We start from the raw sequence: 19,684 nt of genomic DNA on the forward strand, positions 1-19,684 counted from the left end.
CCAAACGACGAAGTCAGGCAACAAAGGCGGTTGTCCATGGTGTTCTTCGCGCTGCCAGATGACGATATAATATTGGAATCGGTTTGTGGAACCAATAGGTATGCATTCAATACTATAGAGCATGTGAAGATGAAGTTGTCTGAAATATACAAATTTGATTATATTTGTTACTACTCGTGTGATCAAACTGTTAAGAAAAGGGCGTATAAAAAAAAGTAAGAATCAGGTGTAAACGGCCCAGTTGGGCAAAGCGACAAACAGCCTTTCAATCATCGAATTACCAAACCTTCTCGTTGCTTCCTCAAGATCTTTACTACAGCCATTCAAACAAACAAACTGCTGAGCTGTCGCTAAGTTTCCCCTAAGCATCTCGTTGTACGTTAAATAGCTACTCGAAGCCAACTACCACTATTCAAACTCCATCGAGGCTCTAAAGCAGGGGTTCTCAACCTTTTTAATCATGTGTACCCCTTGAAGTCTTTCAGTATTAGTCATGTACCCCTTACCCACAATGCAGCATCAGTAAGGATGAAAATAAATGCATGGTTAATTGGCTTAATTTATTAAGCTTAAATTGTGACACAGACACATGTTACTACATTAAAATGCAAGTATAGACAATTCAGTTAGATGGTTGGGCCTGTTTATTTGCTACCAACAAGTCAGTCCTTGGTACAGTCTTTGAAAGAGCCACTCTTATGTCGTCTTTGACTGCGAGACGTGAACGTAACTTGTTTTTAATCAAGCACAATGCTGAGAATCCCTGCTCACAGCGGTATGTGGATGGAAACATCAAAAGGTTCCGTACCCAATTCTTTGCTAAAGTAGGATAAGAACATGCCATTGTTGACCAGAATCTGGTCAGTGACAAACTATCAAAAGAATCTTTTGCAGTTGAGTCATTGACAAAGTCGATGAATTCTTCTTGCAATTCATCTGGAAGGGATGTAGGGTCCACCTTTAATGGATTTCGAATGAGCTGGCAATCTAAGTCTGTGATATCAGGAAAATAATTTTCTAACTCTTGACTGAGAGAAACCAAGTGCTTATGGATGAGACCACTGACCTCATTCACATCATCTTTACACTCATATTCTCAAAAGCATCATACCGACCCGCTGTGACTTTTTCTTGCCGAAGTTTGAGTTTCATTTGAAAAACTCGCAGCTTGTCCACAAAACCAATCACAGTTGCCGAGTAACCTTGAAGTGATCTGTTGACTGCATTGATGCGAGAAAATATATCATTGAGATAAGCCAGTTTCGTGATCCATTTGTTGTCTGAAAGCTTGTTCACAAACTTCCTTGTTTTTTCCTTCTGATTTCTCTCGAAGAACTCCTTCAGCTCCCCCCTTTAATGTCACAACTCGAGCCATTACGTTATCCCTCGATAGCCATCTTACTTCTGTATGAAAAAGGAGTGACTCTTCCTCGGCATTAAGTTCTTGACACAAAAGACGCAGTATCCTTGTGTTCAGCGGACTGTTTTTGATAAAGCTGACCGTGGCTATAACATCGTCAATTACGGTTTTGAGGTCTGGAGGTAGGGTCTTCACAGCTAATGCAAAGCGGTGAATATTGCAGTGCATCTTGCTTGCTCTGGGGTTGGCCTCTTTCACCCTTGCTTGGAATCTAGACCGACAGCCTAGTATTGCAGGGGAACCATCTGTTGTACATCCCACCATGTTTGCCCAAGAAATCCCTTCTTTTTCAAAAAAGCCAGACACAGCTTCAAAGATGTCTTCTCCTGTTGTTGTAGATTCCAAAGGGTGACAGAAGAAAAACTCTTCTTTAAAATCTGAGTCTTTTATATACCTCGTGTAGGCAAGAGGCTGGGCACAAGATGATATATCAGTTGATTCATCAAGTTGAATTGGAAACATACCTAGAGGAGCTTCCTTGATTTCCGCAATAACTTGTTGCTTGATGTCCTCTGATAAGTCACATATTCTTCGATGCACAGTATCATTTGACGATGGCAATGTCTTTAGCTTCTGTGCCGCATTCTATCCGAAGAAGCAGCCAACAATATCTTTGCAACATGGCAAGACAAAAGTTTTAACTATTGTGTGGGGAAATCTTTATTTTGTGCAACTATCAAGGCAACCATATATGAGGCACGGAGGCTAGTTTCATTTTGTTTATGTACCTGATCAAATTTGATACGCTTGAGAACAAGTGCCTTTCTCTCAAAATAGGACTGGTCTTTATCAGAAAGTTCAGGATGACAGCTGGACAGGTGTTGCTTGAGAAGACTAGGTTTCATGGATCCTTCTGAAAGAACTTTTTGGCAGATCACACACTGCGGCGAATCCTTTCCCTTGCTTGTTAATAGATGTGAAGCCAAATTTGATGTAAGACTCGCTGTACATTCTTTTCTTGCCCAAGGAAGCCATCGTGATCTGGAATTTGAAAAAATGCAGCTTACACAATCATACTACACACCACAACGTAGTAATGCAACCACACAGTCATTCACCACACTATGCACTCATACTGCATACAAAACAGTCATACTGTACACCACAGTAACATTGCACACCACACAGGCAAGTCACCAGACTACACTATAATACTGCACAACGTGAGGGCCAGCAGAAAATTTTCCAGGGGGAGGGGAGAAAGGACAGACAGAAGAAGCAGGGTATGGAGGAGAGGCACGGCAGGGAGAAGAAGCACGACAGGAAGGAGACAGCAGAGGGAGGAGAGACAGTAGAAGTAGGAGAAACAGCAGTACAGAGAAGAAAGTTTAAATCAGACTACAAAATCAGATTACAAATACACTGGAACCATGAAGCAGATCTCAACGTACATAACTGAGGGTGAAAGTAGTGGAGGAAGAGTGGTAAGTTTGTGAAGTGGGAAGCGAAAACGTCTCACAGTGGTACCTGTTCGGTACGCGTGCTGGGAGATGTGATCAATAGAAAACGAGCAAGGGATGACTACTGTATTATTGGCTGAAAGAAACCTGCACAGCGAAGCTATAGCGATAATCCCATACCACACTCCTGGTCATATGGCCATTTCCCGAAGGTTGAGTGTGGTTTGAATTTTCCGCCAAAATCATCGGAAATTTAAAATTCCCGGCTCTGTGCAGGCATGCGCATTGTCGACCCCACCTCCCCCTCCCTATCCCCTCCCTTCTTACCCGGCTAGCTCGAGCCGGGCGTCGCGTCACTTAGATCGCGGAAACGGAACGGAGTGGTTAACTCGCTGCCCACATGGGAGCAGGCGGTCCCGTTTCCTGCTGGTTAATCGTCTGTTAGTTTTATCGCTTTCCGCTTGGCTGCTGGTTTTGTCTCATTCTTCGACTTTGATTTTATACGAGCACAATCCGTCCCCGTCTTCGAGCCGTCCCTGGTAAACAACCCGGGTCCTCTCGGAGGACAGGGGACGTGTCTTATGGTACGGAGTGTGGCGTCCCCCAGGGTCATCAGGCCTCTCGGCAGCGCCATACCTCAGACCATCATCGGTCCTCTATTGCCTCACGGTTTGTTTCAGGCCCTAGGCGTAGACTTTGACCATATACGATCGCAATACGTCCCCGTCTCCAGGCCGTCCGTGGTAAGAACCCGGGCCTCTTTGAAGACAGGGGGACGTGTCTTATGGTACGGAGTGTGGCGCCCCCCAGGGTCATCGGGCCTCTCGGCAGCGCCATACCTCCGACCATCATCGGTCCTCTATTGCCTCACGGTTTGTATCAGGCCCTAGGCGTAGACTTTGACCATATACGATCGCAATACGTCCCCGTCCCCAGGCCGTCCGTGGTAAGAACCCGGGCCTCTTTGAAGACAGGGGGACGTGTCTTATGGTACGGAGTGTGGCGTCCCCCAGGGTCATCAGGCCTCTCGGCAGCGCCATACCTCTGACCATCATCGGTCCTCTATTGCCTCACGGTTTGTATCAGGCCCTAGGCGTAGACTTTGATCATATACGATCGCAATACGTCCCCGTCTCCAGGCCGTCCGTGGTAAGAACCCGGGCCTCTTTGAAGACAGGGGGACGTGTCTTATGGTACGGAGTGTGGCGCCCCCCAGGGTCATCAGGCCTCTCGGCAGCCCCAAACCTCCGGTCATCAATGGTCCTCTAACAGCCTCATAGCTTGCTTCGTCAGGCTCTAGGCGTAGACTTTGACCTTGTACGATCGTAATCCGTTCCCCATACGTCTTCGGGTCGTCCGCGGTAAGAACCCGGGCCTCTTTGAAGACAGGGGGACGGTGTCCTATGGTACGGAGGGGGTGCCCCCGAGGGTCATCAGGCCTCTCGGCAGCCCCATACATCCGACCAATAATGGTCCTCTAACGCCTTAATGGCTCCCTTTGTGAGGCCCTAGGCGTAGACTTTGACCTTTTCCACTCGTACTCCGTTCCCCATACGTCTTCGAGTCGTCCGTGGTAAGAATCCGGGCCTCTCGGAGGACAAGGGGACGTGTCCTATGATACGGAGGGTGACTCCCCGAGGGTCATCAGGCCTCGGCAGCCCCATACCTTCGACCAATAATGGTCCTTTAACGCCTTATAACTTTCTTTGTCAGGCCCTAGGCGTAGACTTTGACCTTTTTCACTCGTACTCCGTTCCCCATACGTCTTCGAGTCGTCCGTGGTAAGAATCCGGGCCTCTCGGAGGACAAGGGGACGTGTCCTATGATACGGAGGGTGACTCCCCGAGGGTCATCAGGCCTCGGCAGCCCCATACCTACGACCAAAAATGGTCCTATAACGCCTTATAACTTTCTTTGTCAGGCCCTAGGCGTAGACTTTGACCTTTTTCACTCGTACTCCGTTCCCCATACGTCCTCAAGTCGTCCGTGGTAAGAACCCGGGCCTCTTGGAGGACAAGGGGACGTGTCTTATGATACGGAGGGTGGCTCCCCGAGGATCATCAGGCCTCGGCAGCCCCATACCTCCGAGCTTCAATGGTCTTCTAACGCCTCACGGCACCACCCTCCTTCCAGGTTTCTTAAAAAAAAAAAAAAAAAAAAAAAAAAAAAAAAAAAAAAAAAAAAAAAAAAAAAAAAAAAAAAAAAAAATCACCACCCAGTCCTTCTCATGAGCCACAGCCAACCTCTTATCAACTTCACTTGGCTTGAGTTTAAAGATGACTTACCTGATGTTCCACCCCCAAGTAAAACACAAAAGAACTTTAGACTTAGGGAGTCTAGTGTTAGTTAAAATGAGTATAAATTAGTTCAAAGAAACTACAATCATTTAGTGTAATGAGAAGAGGAAAATCAGTTTTAAATAGTACAGTTTAAGTTGGCGCAAAGTGCTAGGTATTACATAAATAAAATGCCTTGACCTTGAAAAAAAAAAAAAAAAAACGGGTCGAAATTAAAAATACTTCTACTATTAAACTTAATTTAATATAAAGTAATGATTGTCAAGAATTTTACCATGTTGAAATTAATTTCAACGCTCACTGTAACTCAGATCGAAATGACCATGACTTTTCCTATTCAACTTAAGCTAATCTACAGTCATGATGGTCGAGAATTTTACCATGTTAATATTAATTTCGACGCGCACTGTGACTCAGGTCGAAATGACCATGACTTTTCCTATTCAACTTGAGCTAATCTACAGTCATGATGGTCGAGAATTTTACCATGTTAAAATTAATTTCGACGCTCACCGTGACTCAGGTGGAAATGGACATGACTTTTCCTATTCAACTTGAGCTAATCTACAGTCATGATGGTCGAGAATTTTACCATGTTAAAATTGATTTCAACGCTCACTGTGACTTAGGTCGAAATGACCATGACTTTTCCTATTCAACTTAAGCTAATCTGTAGTCATGATGGTCAAGAATTTTACCATGTTAAATTAATTCAACGCCCACTGTGACTCAGGTCGACATGAACATGACTTTTCCTATTCAACTTAATTTAATCTACAGTCATGATGGTCGAGAATTTTACCATGTTGAAATTAATTTCGACGCTCACTGTGACTTAGGTCGAAATGAACATGACTTTTCCTATTCAACTTAAGCTAATCTGTAGTCATGATGGTCAAGAATTTTACCATGTTAAACTAATTCAACGCCCACTGTGACTCAGGTCAACATGAACATGACTTTTCCTATTCAACTTAATTTAATCTACAGTCATGATGGTCGAGAATTTTACCATGTTAAAATTAATTTCGACGCTCACTGTGACTTAGGTCGAAATGAACATTACTTTTGCTATTCAACTTAAGCTAATCTGTAGTCATGATGGTCAAGAATTTTACCATGTTAAACTAATTCAACGCCCACTGTGACTCAGGTCAACATGAACATGACTTTTCCTATTCAACTTAATTTAATCTACAGTCATGATGATCGAGAATTTTACCATGTTAAAATTAATTTCGACGCTCACTGTGACTTAGGTCGAAATGAACATGACTTTTCCTATTCAACTTAATTTACTCTACAGTCATGATGGTCCAGAATTTTACCATGTCAAAATTTATTTCAACGCTCACTGTGACTCAGTGATGTCACGGTATGATAAGATGACGTCATTATGTGATAAATTGACGTCACCATGTAGTCCTATGACGTCAATTTGTGTCCCTGTGACGTCACGAGACGATCCTATGGCGCCATGATCAATCCGGTGACGTCACAGTATAATCACATGATGTCACTAGGTATTAAACATATAGAAGTCCGCTTGTGGGTGATGAGACGTCACAAATTGCCATAGCACACTATTGGATGAAGACGCTCGCCACGGGCTTCGAGGACTTCCCGCGGGAAGACTTGGGGTGAGTTGGGTACATACCGAGGGTCCAGGCCCGTCTTTGTGGTAGACGCTCTGTGAACTTCTTCACCCAGGACGAAGCCTATTGACTAACGCCAAAGGACGAGTTCGCTCGGAAACGAACTTGGCCTCGCATACTCCCTTTCGGTTTCTCGCTTACCCCGAGGATCTTCACGAAACTAGTGAGAGTGGTAGGCGTACGTTGGACGGAAGCAAGCGTCTCCACACTCATGTTCCTAGACGGCTAGTTGATGCATTTGCCCACCGGGGAGGGTGCATCGGCCGACATCTCAGTGGCTCTGAGTGTGTTGGCGGACGTGGAGTTCGGGGTGGACTGGGACGGGTCTGCCCTTGCTCCCACACAGAGACTTTATTGGCTCGGGATTGAGTGGGACACAGTCAGCGTCCTTCGGGTGCTCCCCTGCGCCAAAAGAGCGTGCTTCTCTCACACGTCCTCACTCCTTCGATGGCGGGGGGGGGGGTTGCCTCAACTTCGCGACCCCGGACCTTCCACTGAGCCGCTTGGGGCGCCGACGGCTGGTACGGGAGGTCGACAGGAGCATACTGCTTCTCCCGCGTGACCTGCCCGGGCCGATACCCTCAGCACTCCACAGGTTGTTGCGTCCCTGGCTTCGGTCGGGGGCCCTACGCCGGTCGCTCTATCCAGGTTTCAAGAGATCTACGTAGTGTAGCAACTACGCCCACAAGTGTTCGAGTCGTTCTCCCTCCCTCCCCAAACACGACCCAGCTCCCCCTCTACCTCACCTGCATCCAAAGGACACGCACAGGAGGCCCAGACGCCTTCACGGAGGACTGGAACAGCTGGAGGTACGTATTCATTTTCCTCCTCCAGCGACACTAGTCCTCCTGAAGGTGATGCAGACCCTCAGGTCCTTCAAGGGTCAGGTCCTCCTGATAGCTCCCTACTGGCCAACCCAGCCGTGGTTCGGGGAGCTAATGAGATGGGGCCCTTCTCCCCTTCTACTGGGGTCAGCCTGCCTAGCCAACAGCCTTACCGCGCCTCTCCAAGCGTCACTCCAACTTGATAATTGGAGTTTCTACGGGGAGCTCTCAGCCAACTCTTCTCTACAGAGGCAGCAGACAAGATGCTCAGAGCTCACCTTCCGTCCTCAGTGCGGCAGTGTGGGTCCTGCTGACGGAGATTCCGGAACTGCCTTCGGAGACGCGCGATGGTGACCATCTCCGCCAGCATGGTCCCGGACTTCCTTACTTGGCTGGCTACCTCCACCAACAGGGCACCGGCGACTATCTTGCCTCACTATACAGCCCTCACTGATCCGCTACGCTTTGGCATGAACATCCGAGTGCCACAGAGGGCGTGAACCCTCCTAATGAAGGGGATCAGCGCCTCGAGAGAGCCGAGACATCAACCGGTCCTGGCCTGGTCCTTGCATCGTGTTCTGCAGTACCTGGCGTTCGAAAGGGCCATTATGGAGGAAGAACACTTCCCTCGACGCGTCGCCTTTCTGCTCGCCTTGACTACGGACTACAGGGCTTCACAGCTGGCGGCAATCACCCGCCACCCGTCCGTCTCCAAATTGGAGGAGGACAGCTCGGCCCTAACCCTCTCTCCATCACCAACATTCCTGGCCAGGAACGGCCGAGCGGACGACATGATCGGCCCTCTCAGAATACAATCCTTCCGGGAGGGAGGACGCCCACATCCACTGCGCCCGGTCCGTGCGTTCGAAGACTACGTGGACCATACGGAAGAGATTTCTGAGGATCATCTCTTCTACAACTCGAAATTTAGGATTCCCCTAACCCCGAGGTCCCGGGCGCACCTGCCCTTCCGCTTTTTGGGAGAGAGCCGATCCGGGCCATGCCCCGCACGCCCACAGCATCAGGGACTTTGTGGCATCGCTGGAGTTTCTCCGGCGGGACCTAGGGACTGGACATCGACGACTCCCTTGGGGACACGGTGTCTCTACCACTCGGTCGCCCCTGTCCCATGTGTCGCCATGGAAACGGCTCCACCCCTCTCATCTCAAAAAAGTGGAGGGGGCAAAGGGCGACCGAGGAGTGGGGAGGGGCCAGGAACCGTTGAACAGGATACAAATTTCGTATAATTTACGCATTGTGTGAACAGTGCAATGTTGTGCATGTCACATTCTTCGGCGTGGGTACTTGACGTTTCTTTCTCCCCTCTACTGAGTGATAAAATGAATAAGTCTCCCATAGGAAAGACACACGTAATAACGGTTTGATTCAGGCTTCACCTCTCCTCCCACCTGTCCTCGTCTCATGCATAGCTTCGCTGTGCAGGTTTCTTTCAGCCGATAATATTTCTTTGTCGCGGCTCGTGCCGCTTAAATTCTTCTTATCGGCTTAAGAAACCTGCACAGATTTAGGGTCCCTCCCTCCTCCCACAGGCGAAGCCTTCATTTCTCATTGAAGTGACGCGACGCCTGGCTCGAGCTAGCCGGGTAAGAAGGGAGGGGATAGGGAGGGGGAGGTGGGGTCGACAATGCGCATGCCTGCACAGAGCCGGGAATTTTAAATTTCCGATGATTTTGGCGGAAAATTCAAACCACACTCAACCTTCGGGAAATGGCCATATGACCAGGAGTGTGGTATGGGATTATCGCTATAGCTTCGCTGTGCAGGTTTCTTAAGCCGATAAGAAGAATTTAAGCGGCACGAGCCGCGACAAAGAAATATTATGGGTTTGCAAGGTTGTGTGACAACTGTAGTCCAACACAGCTTTCTCTCACGTGACATAACTCCAAGATTTACCTTGTTGACATTGTAACTTAACTGCTGCTTCTGGAGGAGGTCACATCTAGCCTAGCACATGTAGGCCACTTCTAAAAACAGGTTTGCAATTATAGCCTGATTATTTTCAGAAACCTGTCACGTACCCCCGAAATCGGACAAATCCGCAAGGATTCAAGCACACACCAAAAAAAAAAAAAAAAAAAAAAAAAAAAAAAAGTTTCACCTCGTCTACGGTTGGAAAGGTTTCCTTCCTCCCGGATGATCAAGAAACCATTACTCCTCCCTGACGATAACTTAATTTGTAGTTGTGTGGTGTGTTTTGATTCATCGCTGTCAATATGGTTACAATATATCTTACATTTTGTATTCGTTGATTTAGGAATGTTTATTTCTACTTGTTTCTTCTTATTCTTATTCTTATATATATATATATATATATATATATATATATATATATATATATATATATATATATAACAAGGACTACTATTACTCGTACACAGGACGTGCGCACCCAGATCCCTGGGTCCGCTAGCGGAGGCCATTGCTTTCTTTGTAACCTAACATTTTATATTGGACAAATATATCGCAGCTAGAAACCTAACATTATATATAAGACAAATATATCAACTATTAACTTATTCAATGCAGTATAAGTTAATACAAACTTTTATAGTGAAATAAGATACTATTTTTAAGGCACTGTTATGCTTTGAAATGCCAATTTTAGCCGTACTTAACAGGTATTATTGTATGAGGTTAGTGGACACCAGGGTTGGCGATTTTTTTTTTTCTTTTCTTTTTTTATCTTTCTAGAAATATAAAAAAAATCTATTTCTTCTTTATCTAAATAAGATTTATTGATTTAAATAATCTTTTTTTTTATATATTTTGAATATTGTGGGATTGCTATCTGATATACGATCTGATTACTAAAGGACATTTTTAGCATATCAATATAAGGAGGAGTGTTATATAGATTTCCCACAAGTATACAAGGAACGGTATATCACTGTGCAGCCCACAACAAGTTCCAACAAGATTCTTATTGAAACTTATTCTAGGTAAATAGCTTCTCACTGAGTTGCTGCTTTGGAGTCAACCAGGAAGGATGTCTTCTGGACCTGGCAGAGTGGTTCCTTCAGGTAGAAAAAAAAATATCCTGTCTGGAATTATTTTGAAAAACTACCAACAACTTCTGGTAAAGGGTACCGAGCTAAATGCAAAGACTGCAGCCAGGAACTACAGGGCATTGTGTCAACATTAAAATCTCACAGAGATAAATACCAAGGTCAGCCACAGCATACAGAAGAAGAAATTGATGATCCAGGTAAATAATTATACTTATATTGTGTGCATTTCTCCCTTTTCATACGCAACTATATAAATTTGGTGAACAATGGAGAGCATGTGCAATAAAAATGTGAAGGCCTAAAGAGATGATACTTCAACTTCATTATTTCTAAATTTGGGTAATGACTATATCACTATATACTGAATCCACTCACCTTTGGGGCCTAGATGATTGTTATTCATTTAACTCAATATTGTGTAATATATTTCATAGGTTCCATTGAAATTCAGCCCACATGGGATTCAGCCCAAAGGAATTTAGCCTAACCTAACCCAACTAATCCATTATTTTTAGTGAATTTAAAAGTGGACTGAATCCTGTGTGGGCTGAATTCCAAGCCCACCTATTTCATATCCTGTTAATTATTTCCAAATAATTTAGTGGCTTGTGTGAATATGATCATTATCTAAAACAATAACTACTGTACTCAAAAGTAGCCTAAATCACACTGTATTCATTCATTTATTTATTCATTTATAAACTATGCAATATGCTAAAATTTTATGTTTCCATTTCAGGATCTGTATCAACAGCTTCAACCCCTTCATCATCGGCTCCACTTGAATTATCTGCAAACCTGACTCCACCATTAAAAAGGTCACTATCAGACTCCTCCACAGGCGCCACTTCTATATCATTTTCATTCATCTAAAAGAATGTCATCAATATCTCTGGACAGATTTATCATAAAAACTTCAGCCTCTCAAAAAGGAAAATCTCGACAAAGAAGTTGCAAGAATTACATTTGCTACAAATTCACCACTTCGTCTTGTTCAGCATCCTCAGTCTCTCAAGATGGTTCAAAACCTGAGGCCAGGTTATATTCCTCCATCCAGAAAAGATATTGTTGATAAGTACATGGATCTTGAGTATGGAAAGGAATATAAAAAGTGTGCAGATTACCTGAATAATGAAACTGTATGTCTTTCAATTGATGGGTGGTCTAACATCCATAATAAACCCATAATATGTGTCACTCTAACAACATCCACTGGTCAGATTTATTTAGTTGGCACAATAGACACATCAGGGAAACCTCACATTACTGAATATCTTCTACAACTTGTACAAAATTTGATCAAGAAGGCTGAACAAGATTGGAAGTGTTGTGGCAGACAATGCAGCAAATGTCACCAAGATGAGAAAACTCTTGGAGGAATCGAGTGAATCTGAGCATACCGTCCTCACGTACGGCTTATACCGTTCCTTGTACACTTATGGCAAGTCTATATAACACTGCTCCTTATATTAATATGCTAAAATGTCCTTTAGTAATCAGATCGCATATCAGATAGCAATCCCACAATATCTAAAATCTATAAAAAAAAAAAAAAAATCTATCTAAATCAAATATGATTTAAATAAAGATATGTTTTTTTTTATCTTTTAAAAAGATAGAAAAAAAAATCGCCAACCCTGGTGTCCACTAACCTCATACAATAATACCTGTTAAGTACGGCTAAAATTGGCATTTCAAAGCATAACAGTGCCTTAAAAATAGTTTCTTATTTCACTATAAAATTTTATATTAACTTATACTGCATTGAATAAGTCAATAGTTGATATATTTGTCCTATATACAATGTTAGGTTTCTAGCTGTGATATATTTGTCCAATATAAAATGTTAGGTTACAAAGAAAGCAATGGCCTCCGCTAGCGGACCCAGGGACCTGGGTGCGCACGTCCTGTGTAATAGTAGTCCTTGGTAAATATATATATATATATAATATATATATATATATATATATATATATATATATATATATATATGATATAATGTGTGTGTGTGGGTGTGTGTGTGTGTGTGTGTGTGTGTGTGTGTGTGTGTGTGTGTGTGTGTGTGTGTGTGTGTGTGTGCGTATATGTGTGTATGTGTGCGTGTACGTGTGTGTGTGTATTGCGTGTGTGTATATGTGTATTCACTTGGTCTTTGGATCACGTGTTGGACTCGTGATCGACAGCTATTTCCCTCCTGGAAGAGAGCTCAGAGCTCGTAGGTCCGATCTATGGGTAATGCTATGACCTTGCACACACACACACCCCCCCAACTCCCCGCCCACGAGAGTTGGAGTAACACCCCTCAGCGCTGCGATACTGATATTATTTCAGCCCCGGGCGAGGATCGAACCCGGACCTCCGTAGTGGCAGGCCAGAGCTCTAACCACAGCGCCATGGTTAGAGCTCACACACACACACACACACACACACACACAGTGTGTGTGTGTGTGTGTGTGTGTGTGTGTGTGTGTGTGTGTGTGTGTGTGTGTGTGTGTGTAAGGAATAAATCATTAATGCTATACTATATTGTGTCTAATTAAGAACGTGCATTCTTTACAAGGTCCACTCTTGCCATAGACTAATTTATAGTGAGTGGATCGTTACAGCGGTGTCATAGAGGCATCGCGACAGAATACAAAATAAGGTAGGAATTTCAGAAACTGTGGACGATATTACTAGAAAGGCTCAAGACACCGCACTACTTGTGGCATTTTAAACTAGCTCATGCGGAGTATAGTTGAGCCTGTGGCTCAAAACTAAGAGAGCAAAAATAATAATCCTTTATTGGTACTCTATCGTGTCAAATCTATATCACAGTACCACATTTGGAGAATCACTGATATTTGGAAATCACAGTAAAGGAGGAAGATAAACACGAAACCTCTAACATGGATCTAGTTTTAAATGAAAACTGTATTGAAAAAAGTTTATAGTTTTGGTATTACGTTAAGCTGGACAACAGAAAGCAAATACATACCTCACCCCTTTATGAGGAACATCCTCATATCACACAGAATCAGCCAACATTCTTGGTGTAATGTACGATACATCCATGTCATTCAAACAACACATCACAAAAAAAGGGCAAAATGCACACCTAGACTCAATGTGCCTAAAACACTTGCGGGTACAACACTCGGACACAACGAAGAAAATATAACTAGAGTATACAAACAAAATATAAGCCCAGTAATAAATTATGCGAGCTCTGCATGAGCCCCTAACCTCTTTTAGACACCACAATACCCTAGTGACTATACAGAAGAAAGCTTTCAAGACCATTACAGGTTGCACACATACAATACCTACATACCATTTACATCATCAGACATAAATCCTAAAAATCAATGACCCCCATGACATGAGCGGCACACAGACACCGCAACCTCCACAAATACAGCCCACCCACTACACTACATGGCAGAACACCCACACACCAAGAAAAGTAAAAACAACACCCATATACCTACATTGCACCCACCCCCAGTAGTATATCCATAACCATATTGCTTACTGCTTCGTCAACAGTCTGAAGGACAACGCACTGCTGCATACCTGACCCCCTGATGTCCATTCCTCTGAATCCTCTCTCCCCCGAGAGGACAGAGGCCACCTGGCCAGGCTGCGGCGCGGCCACCATCCCGCCTTTTTAATTCACCATGAGAGGCTGGATGATCACAGTGAAGATATCCCCATATCATACAACACGTTATGGAAGACTGCATTGAACATAATTACGCACGCAAACACAACATACTCCTTAAAGGACTTGTGGAAAAAAAACATGGCATTCTTTATGGAGACGGGACTGCTCGGCCAGACAGTCTGGTGAACGACAACTTCAGTGGACATCACCCGGATTGAAAAAAAAAGTATAATAAGTCGGACTGTGAGCAGTTAGTGTTACATGCCCTTTCTATGAGTATGGTTACGACCTACAACTTTGGAGGTGAGTTCAGGTTCATATGCGCCAGTACGCCAATGAATTATAATTTGTGGAGTAAGATGTTGGCAAATTACCGCTAAACATTGGCTTACGCTGGTATCTCGATAGACATTATTTCATTTCTGTAAATAAATATTGTGTAATGATTAATATATATATATATATATATGTGTGTGAAGATCTGGAGTCTGGGATCCATGTTGTAAGGGGGGGAAGCGTAAACACCAGACTCAGAGTGGGAAGTTTAATGCCCGACGTTTCGATTCTAGTCCTAGAACCGTCTTCAGGGGTGTGAAAATGTACAGTGTTCGCATGAGCTAATAAGTGTCCGTGGTTGGAATTGGGAGAGGTATCCCGCACTGCCGAAGCTGTCCGGGTCCCCCTCCTCTTCCTGTCACTCCGAGTACCGCACGACTGGACCACATTGCATATTTACATAGAATAAATGTAATATAATAAAATCAAATCAAATACAACAAAACAATACAATAATGTATTGTACTTTGTTGTATTTTATGTAAGGTGGTCCAGTCGTGCGGTACTCGGAGTGACAGGAAGAGGAGGGGGACCCGGACAGCTTCGGCAGTGCGGGATACCTCTCCCAATTCCAACCACGGACACTTACTAGCTCATGCGAACACTGTACATTTTCACACCCCTGAAGACGGTTCTAGGACTAGAACCGAAACGTCGGGCATTAAACTTCCCACTCTGAGTCTGGTGTTTACGCTTCCCCCCCTTACACACATACACACACACATATATATATATAGTATATGAAATAAATCCTTAAACACAATTTTGTCTTGTTCCCTCACATAAACAGTACACCCAATATGGAACCTCACCCTATTTTCAAGAAACACCAGTACATGAATTTTGTCGACATTTTTGAAAAGCATCCATCATCTGTTGGAATCATCATGGAGCACTAGGTAGGAACTAGCCGATTTAGGGACTGCTTTCCAATACTTTATGGGTGGGGTAGTGTTAGGGTCGGTGGTGAATGGTTTTTGTATCAAGAGATGTGTTTATGTGTGTGTCGGGGGTGGGGGAGATGTGGAGCCATAAAGGAATGACACGCGCTTAATTTTGTGTTCTCTACCGTAGAGGGAGTCCATTTGATTGGTCCCAGCTGGAGGGGGCCATAGAAAGACTCCCACGGGGAAGGAACAGATCAGGTTGGCTGTCTGGATTATTTGTTTTCGTCCGACGTTGGAAGTGCTGTTTGCCCTCAGGCGGTCTAGGACAATGGAGGCGTTCCCGAGAAGGTCCCGTAGTGTCTTGAAATGGTCCCTCATTTCCCTACAATAGAATAGGCAGTGGTGGAGGGAGACTTGTTCTTTGCCACAGGTGGAAAGGATATTCATGTAGTGTGCACTAGTGGTTTACCCTTATTGCAGATATCATGAATAACATGTGTCCAGGGACAGAAGGAAAATTAGGGGGGGGGGGAGGGAGTTGACCCAAGGCAGGTTTTCCATGTGGCTTTGTTGATTCTATGCAAGGCGTAGCTGACCGTGAACGTGGCAGGGATCTGGTCTTCTTCCAGCGCCAAGGCACCCTTTCTACACGGCACCGTCCGCCATCTCGTTGCCGTACAGTCCCAGAGGAGATGGAACCCATTCATACATTATTTGGACATCTTTGTTTGGCTGCAGGTGTAACATTTCCTGCCCTCTCGGTTAGGCAGTTTACAAGTGGTGACTGATCCTACGTCCTGACCCGACTTGACCTACGGCGGTAAACTTATATGGATTTTCTGACCATTGTTACCACCAGAGTTGGGTCAAGTACCCTCTAACCCCATATGCTATAAGTTTGCACCGATACTAACATACTCGTGGGGTACACAGAGGCACCCTTGGGGAGGACCGAAATATTGGATGTCACAATCCAGTCAGAAAGATTATAAAAAAAAAAAAAAAATCAGCGACTCGGTGTACCAAGTGCACAGTTACTGTATCAATGAATTATTTCCCCTCATCTACTACACTACCATAAATGCTTTATAATTATTCCTTTATATAACTTTTCTGGTCGTAAGCACTATTTTTTGTTCTAATTTCATATACAAGATTATTTTTGATAACTTAGTGAATCTTAGAGTAATCTCACCGGCAACTGGCAACTCTTGGTAGACCTACGCAGCAGCCGTTTAAGGTTTGCTGCGTCGCTTATGCGCAGTCATGGCTACAGAAGCACTGCAAGCGCCTGTCCCTGTCGTCGACATCGGAGACATCAGTTAGTACGAAGTTTACTCCATATAATCCTTGTACTTCTTTAAGTAATTCTTTTTTCCATTGTAAACCTTATACACGAGAATGTTTCAAAACTGGTATGGGCTTTTTATTTGGTTTTGGGGTCCTTTAGGATGGAATGCAAGTTAGACTTGTACAAGTGGATAGCATTTGAATGGTCTCGACCTATATTTGATATACTTTTTTACGTTACCGCATGAAATCTATCTATCTATCTATCTCTATATATATATTTTAAGAAAAGTATCAGCAAGAAATCACTGTAAACAATAACAGCATTGTCTGATTTTTAAGATCATATACGTCACTGCTCGTTCCGCAACATACCTCAGTTTACGAGTGCCATATATGTAACTAATTACACGTATTATGCGACCGAGACGATTCACAGCGATGCGTACTACCAAAATGATTCCATATTTAACAATGAAAATGTGGCTTTGCTACCAGTGTATATATCATATGCAAGTTGCATGCTCTAACACACTGATAAGATGAACGACAGCTCCCGTTATCGGAGAAAAGAAAAAATGTTGTACGAAGATAAATGTATTACGATCAATGTCTGTAATCCTCTACACGCTGAAGGAAATCACAGAGAGCGATTGTAACATAAGTATCTTCTCACAACATTCTTTCCTCCGACAGTGGGATCTACAGTTCATATACCATAAGGTTTCATGTGAGATCTTAAACAGTGAAAGACTCTTTCCACGATACAGAATGGTGGCCTCTTTGGTTCACTTCCTGAAGCATCGGTATTAGCCACTGTAGATGCAAAATTAACTACAGCAACTGCCACAAGGTTGGCCCAAAGTGAACTAGACATTTCCTGCAGAGAAGATCGTGGTTATAGTTGGCGAACGCGAGTATGCTCGTACACTCTCCAATTCTCGTGCTCCATTTTCGCGAGTCATACTTATAAGAACTTAAAACAAGTTTTCATGATACAAATATGAATAATACTTTAATATGGGATGTGTAGACCCCCTTTTTTCAAGAGTTTATTATTTCCGGCACGTCAGTTCCTTTATTTAATCGGAAACCCGTATTATTGGTTTAGCGTTTCGTAGTCATGAAAAAAAATTGCGTATGTCTCAAGAAGGAGGCAAGAAGCGTATACCAGAAGGCGCGTTGTTGTAGCCCACGCCAACACCTTTGTCCTTTTATGTGCCTGGTAACTGTCATTAGTGGGCATCGGAGAAGAATGCGGGATTCGAACCAGCAACCAGGAAGATACGAGACTCGCATGCTTCCAATATCTGGGTGAACTAGTGGTGCGGAAATATTCCTATCAAAAAACACAAAATAATTTAAGTGTAAAGCTAGTCCTACATGATTGATGTTATTTATACATTATATTGATTCAGTTTTGTTGTGCAATATTTCTCTACCCCTACATGGCTCCATATTATTGCACAATATCGTCAGTCGAGCGAAGGATATCGGAGAGGCATGATGTTGATGTTGCTTTAATCGGAGTTGCAATAGCCCGCTGAGCTGTCCTTCTTTTCTCTGTCACTGTAGTCTTTAATTTTGACCTGCCACAGTACAGCTGTATGATTTGCAGTAGGACTTGTCACTCATCCTTCTATTGTACAATACGGAATATTGCGCAATGATATTGATCGTCTAGGTCTCGCTTAAGTTTGAAAGATACAAAGACATACTCTCAAGCATAGCCCTTTTCCCGTATATTGCAATAACTTGTTAAACACACACACACACGCACGCACACACACACACACACACACACACACACACACACACACACACACACACACACACACACACACACACACACACACACACACACACACACACACACACACACACACACACAGACACACACACATACACGGGGAGAGAGAGAGAGAGAGAGAGAGATAAACGCGCATACAGGTGGGCAAGGAGCTGGATGTAAGGTCACAATACCTACAGATTGGAACATATGCGAGCTCTGAGTTCTCAAACGGGAGGGTAATAACTGTCGATTACGAGCCCAACACGTGATCCAAGACCATGGTGAATCACACACGCGCGCGCACACACACACACACACACACACACACACACACACACACACACACACACACACACACACACACACTATTAGAACGCCGAGGACTGACAAGAACAGCGCCATTCCGTTTATTGTGCATACCATTAAGATTATTATTTATCATCCCGAAGGGATTTCTCCCCGTCTTTTTATTTTTTTCATGAGGGGACGGAGAGGAGGGGGGGGGGTCGCGAATTAAATGAAGCAGCCTTGCTGTGGATGTGCTGTGTCTTGCTGCATTGCTTCTGACCCAGGGCAATGGGCAAGATGCAGGGATGACCCGTCATCCAAGAGGACCCAAGAAAAGAGGAAGGGAAGGATGGTGAATGAGAGTGGAACATGTGGAGATGAAATGGGTGAGAGTGGATTTATGCCTTTGACTTTGGCTACCTCCTTTGTTAAGGATAAAAAGCTGTTGATATGTGTATGTCTTATAATTATTTAACATTCATGACTTTCTGCAGAAGTCGGTAAAGATGAACAACCCAGCCTGGAGGATTACCGAAGAATCGGGGACCAACTGGCTAAGCCCTTCGCTGACCTTGGCGTCGCCTACATCTCTAACCATGGCATTCCAGAGGAAGAGGTAAGTCGATGGCCATCTTACTAAGCCTAAGCGCAAACTGAGACACAGGCGGCACAGCTAACGCAGCACAAAGCAAAGGCAGACTTCCTAGTTTGAACTTCTCTCTCTCTTGAAATGCTTCTAGATGTACTACTTCAGCAGAGTTCAAAATATGCTTTAGTTTAGCAGCACGGAGGCAGCCTTTGCTGTCTTGCGTCGCCTGTG

At 44.1% G+C, this 19,684-nt stretch overlaps 1 long non-coding RNA gene across 1 annotated transcript; it reads right to left on the reverse strand.

Moving 5' to 3' along the window:
- Positions 1-546: 546 nt before the first annotated feature.
- Positions 547-19,245, reverse strand: LOC143018048 (uncharacterized). Its single transcript, XR_012965726.1, has 3 exons — positions 17,160-19,245; positions 16,690-16,791; positions 547-2,401 (listed from the first exon to the last, which is right to left on the reverse strand). It is a non-coding gene; the product is annotated as an uncharacterized LOC143018048 (long non-coding RNA).
- Between the last annotated feature and the right edge of the window lie 439 nt (positions 19,246-19,684).

Source organism: Oratosquilla oratoria, chromosome 34, assembly GCF_046742065.1.
Source record: "Oratosquilla oratoria isolate Oo_2021 chromosome 34, ASM4674206v1, whole genome shotgun sequence".
Lineage (NCBI taxonomy): Eukaryota > Metazoa > Arthropoda > Malacostraca > Stomatopoda > Squillidae > Oratosquilla > Oratosquilla oratoria.